The following is a 10607-nucleotide window of genomic DNA, read 5'->3' as shown; positions in this document are numbered from 1 at the left end:
AAGGGAGTCCCATGGCAGTTGTACATGGCAATCCAAAGGAGGAAAAGAGTTCCAAGAGCAGGCACAAGAGTCAGAGACCCACTCATCCACACACTCAGGGATCCCTTAAAAATACTAATCTGAAAGCTGTAATATATATGCAGCGGACCTGATGCAGACCCATGTTGGCCCTGTGCTTGCTGTTTTGGTGTCTGTGAATTCATGAGCTCTACTCAGTTGATTTAGAGGAACTTGCTCTCTTTGTGTCCTCCATTCCTTCTGGTTCTTACACTCTGTCTGCTTCCTCTTCTGTGGGGTTTTCTGAGCTCTGAAAGTATAGCATTTCAAATATAAGATATCTATTAATTTCCATATGTTGATGCAGTCTCGACTCCTGCATATTGCATTCTTGAACTGGCAGTGAATTTAACCTCAATTGACCACTGTTAAGACCCGCCTCATTCTAGTGTCTAGTAATGGCTCTAAGATTTTAATACCATGGTTGCCAAACTGGCAGGCCAGGAGGTCTGCTGCCAACATCACTTATCCACTCCTCCTCCTATGCAGATCTCCCATCCCAGACAACTCTATCCCTACACTCGACCCTTCTTTTAGATAAATTCTAACAAACTTTAGCAAGCCCAGAACATAGACTTAATTTAAAAAAAAAAACCTTAATAAAGGAAAACGGTTGAAAATTCTTATCCATTTTTCTAAATGAGAAGAAAGGCAAAAGAAAAATAAAACATTAATCTTTCATATTTAACAAGTCTCAATGGTCAATTGCTCATGCCTGCCATGTTGATATCTGATACTCCAATTTACAAAGACCTTAGCCAGCCATGGTTTCTGAGACTTACTGTCATATACTCTCGATGACAATGTATTGAACTAGCCTTAAGAGCATTTTTACATACTTACTTCTTCCAAAATTTTCTTTTCTCTTACTATTAAAACATTTGATTACTCTTTTTAGCCCTTAAGCAGACAAAGTTGAGACTGACTAGAACATGCTTTTGCTGGCATTCAGGATTTGTTGTCCCAGGGACAGAAACTTGAATGTGGGTAGGCCTACATGGTGCTCTATATATTGCAGTCTGCTCACTGAGGAATGGACATGCTTCTGTTGTTCTCCATGCTATTGGGAAAAGGCCTCAGAGCTTCTGTGGAGACTTCCATGTGTCAAAATGCTCCTGAAAACCAGAAGCATCCACGACTCTAACATGTAATGAACTTATAATGAATTGGAGGATTATTCCTGGGATTAATGGAGTTCTACCTCCAATCAGGAAAAACTGATGCTTTTTTTCTACCTGGACTTCTTATTGTATTTCAAGGTCAAATCCTGGCAGCTCTTCACAGACTTAATTCTTTCTAATTATTCGGGCTCTTTTATTTTGATACCCTTTTTTCTCTGTTCTATTTCTGCTTTGGATTTATTATTTTGAGTTAAGATCATCTGGTATTCATAATTCTTTTAGTACAAATGTTTCTTTTCAAGAAATCAGAGAATGGTCTAGTCACATTCCACAGGGGACAATGGTCATTGTCAGAAGGACACCCACTCAGTTTCAGGTGTATGACGTTTCCAGAGCTGAGGTCTCTAGATGAATGAGCTGACACTGAACATTCTGTAGAGAAGATGGCCTTTTTTGGAAAGCATGGTGAGAAGGTGATTCTACAAGAGTACTTCCTCAGAGCACCAGTAGCTACTTCATGGGCAGCAATGTAGAACATAAACATGGCCTTTTGATAGAAAGAGAGAGTGGAAGGGAAAACTGAAGGTAGGGATCAGCCCTTGATGTTATCATCTCTCTGATGTAGATGATCCCGCTTTCCCCAGGAATCATGGCCAATCTCAAAGCTGGATGAGAAACTAGGAAAGAAAGGTCAAAGAAAGATGCCATATTAAAAATATTTCCCAGAGTGCAGAGAAATAGCTTTGTGGCAGAGTGCTTGACTAGCTAGCATGTGCAAGGCCCCATTCTCCACCACCATTACTAAAGAAACAACGTCTTCTGGGAATCTCATTCATGTACTTAGATTCTCTAGAATCATGTCAATGTGGAAACCCACATCACATACAAGGGAGCCTGGGAGGGTGAGCATATCTTATTCAGCTGGGTACATTTCCACTCTGGGGTTTATATTGTGAAAGAGACAGTGAAGCTGTGTGCTTCACATTTGCAACTAAATACAAAAAGACTCTAATAGACCTTGGGACTCTAACACCCACTTTCATGTGGTTACTGCTCACCAATAAGAGGACTCCTGCAGCCAGACCTGTGGTAGTGCACAGGAAGCAGTCCATCTCACCCCACCCACTGAGTCCTTAGATGGAACAGCTGGAGAGTTAGTGCAAAAGCCACAAGCCTCTCATTGGGCTTCACTGTGGTAGTTTAAGCATTCATGTCTTTCATTGTCTTTCAGCTAGTGCCAGGAAGCCTGTTCTGATGTAGAGAGATCATCTACATCAGAGAGATGATAACATCAAGGGCTGATCATGGGACTGAGGTATTCTTCAAGGGCTTTGCTGGTACAGTTGAATATGAGCCTAACTTCAGGGGACCACTCTTCCCCAGAGTCTCAGGACACAGGGCCAAACACAAGTTTCCACATCCCTCAGATCCTGCCTTTGCACTTCTTCCTCCTTTATTACTTGAACTGACATTCCCTCCTCCTGACCTAGCCTGATGAATACGAGGATCAATACAAGCTACTCAACATCTTTATGAGCCTTTTGTCTCTTAACCTCAGAAGGTGCAAAGAGATATTTCAGATGCAAGAATATCACAATGAATCCTCACCACTACCTCCCCCAGGAGGTAAAGGAGATCTGACTTCACCCTGGATAGCAGAAGAACTCTATGGGAACCAAATGGCAGTTACCATGAACGTAGTGTAGACAGACAAGTTCCCAGGGGGCTTGAAATTCAGCAAAATGCATGGGATGTGTTGTTTTCCTGAATGGTTTTTCAACTGTGTGCCTGGAAAGGAAGCAGATTCCACCCGTAGACTGCAGAGGTAGATCTGCTCGCCAGTCCAATCTTGGCAGGGCTGTTGCCCTGGCTGGGACTTGTTTCTGCAACTGTAACATAGTGCCATGAGCAGTGCAACAGCCCGGGCTCCTCTGGGATGAAATGAATTAGATGAAGCCCTTGAGAGTAAACCTGGCACAGAATAGGTTCCTGGTGAGTATTATCTGTTCACAATTATCCAGTTTCCACCACAGGGAGCACGTAACAACACGGCTCACATCACACCGGCTGGCCTTGCTGACCCTTTTAGGTTCTCTGAGATGGGAAAGCTGGACAGACCTTAAAGCAGTGGGGAGATCTTGTTTGCTTCCAGTGGCCTCTTGGTCAACCATGTTTGTTTCACACTCCCATACACAATTACACACACACACACACACACACACACACACACACACACACACACACAACTTTCAGAGGAAACTTTGAGTGAGAATAAATGAAAAAAAGAATAAGGAAGAGAAGGTTTAAATGAAGCAAGGCAAGAGACTAACAAATAAGGAAAGATGCTATTTTTTATTTAAGATCACTAGCCATGTGGTTAGGGTCCTTTTTCTCCTCCTCTTTCCTCTATCTTAATTTACCCAGGAAGATATTCAATTTCTGATGGTGATTCACCTCTTAGTAACGCTGTATTCATTTTCCTATTGCTGTGTAACAAATTACACAAAACCAGCAGCTTAAACTAGCCCCCAACTTCTCCTAGCTCCATGGGTCTAATGTCTGGGAGGGTGTGTGACTGGATCCTTGTCTCTGGCCTCAGAAAGTCAAAGCTAAAATTACAGCTTGGATGAGATCCCATCTAGAAGAACTTATGAAGAAATGAAAAACCCTACACTCTCAGACTGATTCATCTCTCCGCAGCTAGAGCCAAGAGCTGGTTTTCTCGCTGCCATCAGTGTGGGGCAGCTCTCATTTCTGTCCTTGCCAACTTGCTGACCCCAATCTTCAAGCCAGCAGTGGACCCTCAAATTTTTCTCAGACATGGACCTTCTCTGGCTCTCTCTTCTGCAGCCAGGTGTAGAAAACTCTGCTTTGAAGTGGCTCCTGTAGATTGGATCTTTCTTCCTGTATCACCACGCAGTCACTGAAATGGTATCGAGATATCTCCATGGCTTTTAACCACATGGGAAGAGATGGGCATTACATAAGATTGAAGATCCCCAGTCTTCACTTTACGATTCTCCCATGTACTTTCAGAGGGATTTGGACAGAGGTTTCAGGTGAAACCAGTAACAAAAACCGAAGGGTTATGATCAGAGAGACGTGAAGGGGTGAGTTTGGAATATCTCCCTTCAAGGACATGAGTCCTTCTCCTGATCGATTTCAAAAGAACCACAGCTGTCAAACACTCAAGAAACATGAACACCAGCCCAATCAGAATTTCTGGAGGCCTTGGTGGACTAAGATGAGCAGGCTCCAAAGCAGATGACCATGAGCAGCCAGGAGGGCAAGGGACCATACAAACGCAACTCTGACCTAGGACATCAGGGGAAGCCAGGCCTGAGATACCATGAGACACTGGGAAAGAGACAATCGACATCCTCAGAAGAGAAGGAATATTTCATTCTCCCTGGGCTCCTCCAAGATCCCTGAGAACTGGTTCATCAGTGTCTGACCAGAGACAAAGAAGGACTATCAGCAAGGAGGGAGAATCAGTGGCTGACCAAGAATCTTGAGACTAAGCTCTGAGCTTATCCTTTAGTTTTTGAGGGATCCACAGAAAGACTGGTTCTTCCTCACCAGAGAGTTAAAAGCAAGAGACACCAGGACAACTGAGCAGAAGGTAATTTACAATCTAGACACCAGGTAATATGCATGTTTGTTATGACAAAGTGACAGCAAAATTCGGGAAAGTACATTGTCATAAGTCAGCTAGTGTACTGGGATGGTTTTCTGATGGAAGAGGTCAAACCATCTGGAGGAAAGAACACTGTGTCTAATGTGAACAAAGGTGCCATGCAGTTCATGCCAGCTGTGTTCTCCCTAATGGATTTGCCAGTCATCCTTTTTGCACACTTTTCTGGATCTGTGTTATTTGGGAACAAATAAAAAGTGTCAAATGTGGAATGAAGTCTGTTCTTGTTTAATCTTCGGTTACCACCTGCATCCTGGGTTTCTGACTGACAGGAGGGTCTGTCTGCCCATGCCTCAGTCTGGAAGTTGCTTCATTTCCCCTGTCCACTTTCCAGTTTGATTGGATATAGATATACAGGTATATGCAGACCTAGCCTTCTTGCAGGGCAACAACATGCCCTTTAATGCCACTCTGGGCACCTAGTTTACTTGTTTGATTGTGACAGGTTTCACTTTGTGGCCCAGCCTGGAGTTGGACCCAAACTTAAAACTTTTTTTATTTTTATTTTTTATTTTTTTCTTTTATTTTATTTTACAATACTATTCAGTTCTACATAACAGCCACAGATTCCCTTGTTCTCCCCCTTCCTGCCCCCCTCCCCTTCCCCCCAGCCCACCCCCCATTCCCACCTCCTCCAGATCAAGGCCTCCCCGAGGACTGAGATCAACCTGATAGACTCAGTCTAGGCAGGTCCAGTCCCCTCCTCCCAGATTGAGCCAAGCGTCCCTGAGTAAGTCCCAGGTTTCAAACAGCTAACTCATGCAGCGAGCCCAGGACCTGGTACCACTGCCTAGATGCCTCCCAAACAAATCAAACCAATCAACTGTCTCACCTATTCAGAGAGCCTGATCCAGTTGGGGGGCCCTCAGCCTTTGGTTCATAGTTCATGTGTTTCCATTCGTTTGGTTATTTGTCCCTGTGCTTTATCCAACCTTGGTTTCAACAATTCTTGCTCATATAAACCCTCCTCTTTCTCGCTAATTAGACTCCCAGCACTCTACCCGGGGCCTAGCCGTGGATGTCTGCATCCAGATTCCTCAGTCCTTGCATGGGGTTTCTGGCACAACTATTAGAGTGTTTGGCCATCCCATCACCAGAGTAGGTCAGTCCCAGCTGTCTCTCGGCCATTGCCAGCAGTCTTTTGTGGGGGTATCTTTGTGGATTTCTGTGGGCCTCTTTATCACTTTGTTTCTTCCTTTTCTCATGTAGTCTTCATTTACCATGGTCTCCTATTCCTTGTTCTCCCTCTCTGTCCTTGATCCCGCGGGGATCTCCTGCTCTCTTTCCCTCGACCCTCGCCCTTCATTGCTCCCACTCATGTCCAGGCTTAAAGCAATTCCCTAGCCCAAGCTTTCTGAATGCTGAGGTTATAAAGGAGAGCCACCACACTTGATGAGGATACCCTATTTCTGTTGGGGTAAGGCCTGTAATGAGAGGGCCCAGAGTTTCTGTCTCCTGGAAGTTTCAGAATGCCTTAGCCTCAGAGGTGAAGCTCCAGAGACAGAGTGAGCCGATACCATCTGTGGCAGGCTCTCAAGATCAAAACATTACCTGGTACACATCCCGCCCTGAAATACTGGGAGTTCAAAGGAGATATTCCATCTACTGGCAAAGTATGGCAGCACATCTAAAAAATTATATAAAATAAGTTAGAACGATTCACACATGAAATGCCCCTTAAACCTTCATCGGGAGGGGCTGCTAGAGGTGGTAGAATCTGCATTAAATCTCAACCAAAAAGAGATAACAGGTTCCAGGCACACCGAGTAACCACACAGCCCACTATTGCAGCTTAGAGAGAAGAATGGTAGCATTTCCTGGTGACCTCAAGTAACCCTGTATTGCTCTAAGACGAAATGGGGAGCTGATGACAGGCCCAGGCTCAGCCTACTAAGTTACCCATCCATCCATACACTTTTGACATTTAAAAAAGTTTAGGTTTTATTTTCTTCTATCTATAGGAAATTGAAAGCTATTAACTAGTTTCTAAAAACATTTTGTGGTTTATTTTATTTTATTATTTTTATGTACATTGTACACCACAGGCCTGGTACGGATGGTCTGTGGAGATCATAAGAGGGCATTGGATCCCTGCAACTGGAGTTAGGGATGGTGGTGAGCCACCGTATGGGTGCCAAGACCTGAACATGGGTCCTCTGCAAGATTAATGAGTGCTCTTATCCCCTGAGTCATCCACCCAGCCTTGTTAACTAGCTTCTAAAAGAAGTCAGACGATCAGGTTAAACATTGGAAATCTGACTCTGTAACTGCAGGTGGCTAGATGTCTGAGAACTCCACGAAGATCCATGAGGTGGGGAGGGTGCAGCCATCCCCTGCCTGTGCCTCCCCCTGCATGCATCTGGAAGGAGAGGGCAGAGGGCCCCTGATAGAAAAGATCAAGCAGCCTTAGTAATGGGGTTGGCATGAGTGATGAGGGAGAGGAAGGCTGAGCAGCAGTGAGACTGTGCACTACATCAAGCCAAGGGAAGAGATGGGATTTGTAGACCGAGGTGATGAATTATGTAGGATTTGCCAAGCTGCTGAGACACCCTACTTCAGATGCTTAGCAACAGTGATGCAGGGCTATAGGGAAAGGATAACGTTAGGTGTAAGGATGAGCATCACCTGGTTCCCTACATTCCTAAGGGAATCCATGGGGTTTTCCAGACGAAGTATCCTGTTGTAGGCCTGGGGGACACTGAGAAGAAAGGATGAAGTGAGCTAACATTCAAAAGACTCCTGTGGTAAATGCCACAACTTCCTTCCAAAGTTTCACCACAACCTGGACACTCGGAAAAACCTCTGAGATGGAGTCCTGGGGGGAAGGGCATAGCAAACAAGACCAACTCGAGAAGCAGATCTTGCTTGGAAGGTCACTGCAGGGCCCTTGCAGGAGACAGTGCTGAGGAAAAAAAGCTGAGTTCTAAGGCTGCAGTTCATTTGTGAGCCCGAGGACTCTTCACTGTGTTCCATTTCTGTGTTGTCCTGAGTGACAGAAGCCAATAGTGTGTGTGTGCATGTGCGTGCGTGCGTGCGTGCGTGCGTGCGTGCGTGCGTGTGTGCGGTGTGTGTGTGTGTGTGTGTGTGTGTGTGTGTGTGTGTGTGTGTGGTTGTGGAACAGAAAATAAAACAAAAAGCTAGTGTCTCAGGGTTGGACACCATGTGGGAGTCTAGATGGTAACCATGAGATGTGAGGCAGTTCCCCAGCAAATCACATACATGACTCAGTCTGTCTTCATTTTGTTTGCTCTCCAACAGAAAGAAAAAAAAAGAAAAAAGAAAAAAAAAAAAAGGACGGAGGCAGCTGGAGAGTTGGCTCACAGGTTAAGAACACTGGTTGCTCTTCCAGAGTTCAGCTCCCAGCACCTATATGGCAGCTCACAACCATCTGTAACTCCAGTTGGGCTCAGATGCCCTCTCCAGTTGGGCTCAGATGCCCTCTCCTGAATTCTAAGGGTACCAGGCACCCACATTGTCCACAGATAGGCAAGCACTCAAACACATGATTTTTTTAATTTAAAAGGTGGCTTATATCTTATTCTAAGTCCTAAGAAACATCATTTTATTTATTTTTTTTGTTTGTTTTTTTTTGTTTGATTTTCAAGACAGGGTTTCTCTGAGTACCATTGGCTCTCCTGTAAATTGCTTTATAGAACAGACTGGCCTCAAACTCAGAGATCTACCCGCCTCTGCCTCCCAAATGCTGGAACTACTGATGTGTGCCACCACACCTGGTTAGAAACTGTGGTGGTATTCTAATTGTACTGAAATGTGATTTTGATTGTATGTTAATAAATAAAGTTACTCGGGGGTCAGAGCTATTAGAGCCATAGCAAGAGTGTGGCGATGGTGGCACACGCCTTTAATCCCATAGATCTCTGTGTGTTCAGGGATACAGCCAGCATTAGAGACATATGCCTTTAAGACCTGGGGGCTGTACATACAGACAGTGACAAGGCAGTCACGTGTTTGGGTTTACAACCAATGAGAAGGCAGAACAAAATACTATAAAAAGACGGACAGACGGGATATAGCTCTCTTTCGGGAAGCTGGGACACTGCAGGAGGAAGGGTGAGATTTTAGCTCTGAGTTCTGACCGCTTGGCTTTCTCTTTTACATTGTTTCTGTGTTTCTTATTTAATAAGATGGTTGGATACATCTACAAGAAACCATATTCCACTTAACATTTTTAAATAATTTCATTTTAAAGAAAGAGAACCACATCATGTATTTCAAATGCTTTATTAAAATTTTTAGGTTATCATCTATGAAATCAATTTGATTTCCTCATTTGGAGAAATTAATCAATTACATACCTTTGACATTTATTTCTGTTGACACACATAAATATGGGTCATACGTTTTAGCATTTTAACTCCCAAAAAAATAAGTATCAAATGATTGAGCCTGTATGATAATGAGTATTCAGAGATGGGAAATGCCTGGGGGGCATTCACCAACCTAAGACAGATTGCCTGTGTGGTCTGGGCAGGTGTCTCCATGACGGGTAAGGTGACCTGCTGATGTCCCACGCAACCTAAGTCAGAAGCTTATTTATCAGTAAAAGGGGTACCTGTAGGGCCCTGGCCCCCGTTTTGGGTAACTGTTGCCTTGCTTGCTAACCTTGACCTTGACATCCTCCCTATGCTAATTCCCTGCTGGGTTCCACCCTCCTGAATGCTTAAGGGAAGTTCCTTGTTTGTGTATCCTGCATAATGGGCATTAACAGCTTAGATACAAGATTGTAAACATCGGTAGCAAACTTCTGCCCTCCGGGGTTCTCCCATTGTGCTATAAGCCTGTATTTAAGACCTCCTCCCTCCTTCAATAAACGGCATTTGGTATTAAAATAAATAAATAAATAAATATTTTTAAAAAGGAAAAAAATAAGTATCCATTCTTAACAGGGGTTGCTTGTTTCCATTGTTTGCCCCTGGAACAATGGCAGGCAGGTTCTTCAGTGGCTCTCTGGGTATTACATGCACATGAACCTCTCCTAAGGAAATCATTGCAGCAGGGTCCTCACTACTGGTGAGGTTCATGATTGCTTCCAAAATCCATTAACCCTTTGAGATTGGTCTTTGGGAAAAACATCTGTAAAGCCTCTGATATTCAAAGTTCAGTAGATTGTCTTTCCATAATTAATATCTTCTGGAGATGCTGCTTTTCATGAGGTAGACCCTTATAAACATTGCCTCCCAATCCAAACTTGCTTGGCATATTATGATGCCTTTGTTGAAGAGAAGATTCAAATGTTCAAAGACTTAAAATTATGAACTTATTGTTTTGGAATTCATTTTTTATAAGACTCAGGCACTCCAGAGAATCAGGACATGGGAGCCTCTCACTGGGTGAACAGGTCAGAGGACACTTTTCATTTTCAACTGTACATTTTTCACAACTGCCAAAGGCTTGTTTCCCAGGAAAGTTTGGATGACCCTATGCAAAGATCAAATTAACCTGTCATACTGTTGTGATTTTTTTTTCTTCAGAATACTTGTTGTCATTAATAAGCATGTGTGTTTGCATTCTGTTCTCAAGAGGAGAAAAACATCGGTGTTCACAAGCTGGTTCCCAATGCTTTAAGGAACAGCACGCACAGAGAGTTCAGTGTGTTCTACTTGAGTGAAAGAATTGCCCGAGTCAGACATTCAGTCTCTACCTGTGTGATGTGAAAGCCCTTCCCTAAGGGCTAATTCTCCAGGGCTGTTATAATTTGGCTTCCCCTCTATCAG

The sequence above is a fragment of the Peromyscus maniculatus genome, chromosome 9 (genome assembly GCF_049852395.1).
Source record: "Peromyscus maniculatus bairdii isolate BWxNUB_F1_BW_parent chromosome 9, HU_Pman_BW_mat_3.1, whole genome shotgun sequence".
Lineage (NCBI taxonomy): Eukaryota > Metazoa > Chordata > Mammalia > Rodentia > Cricetidae > Peromyscus > Peromyscus maniculatus.
This window is presented reverse-complemented; position numbering follows the sequence as displayed.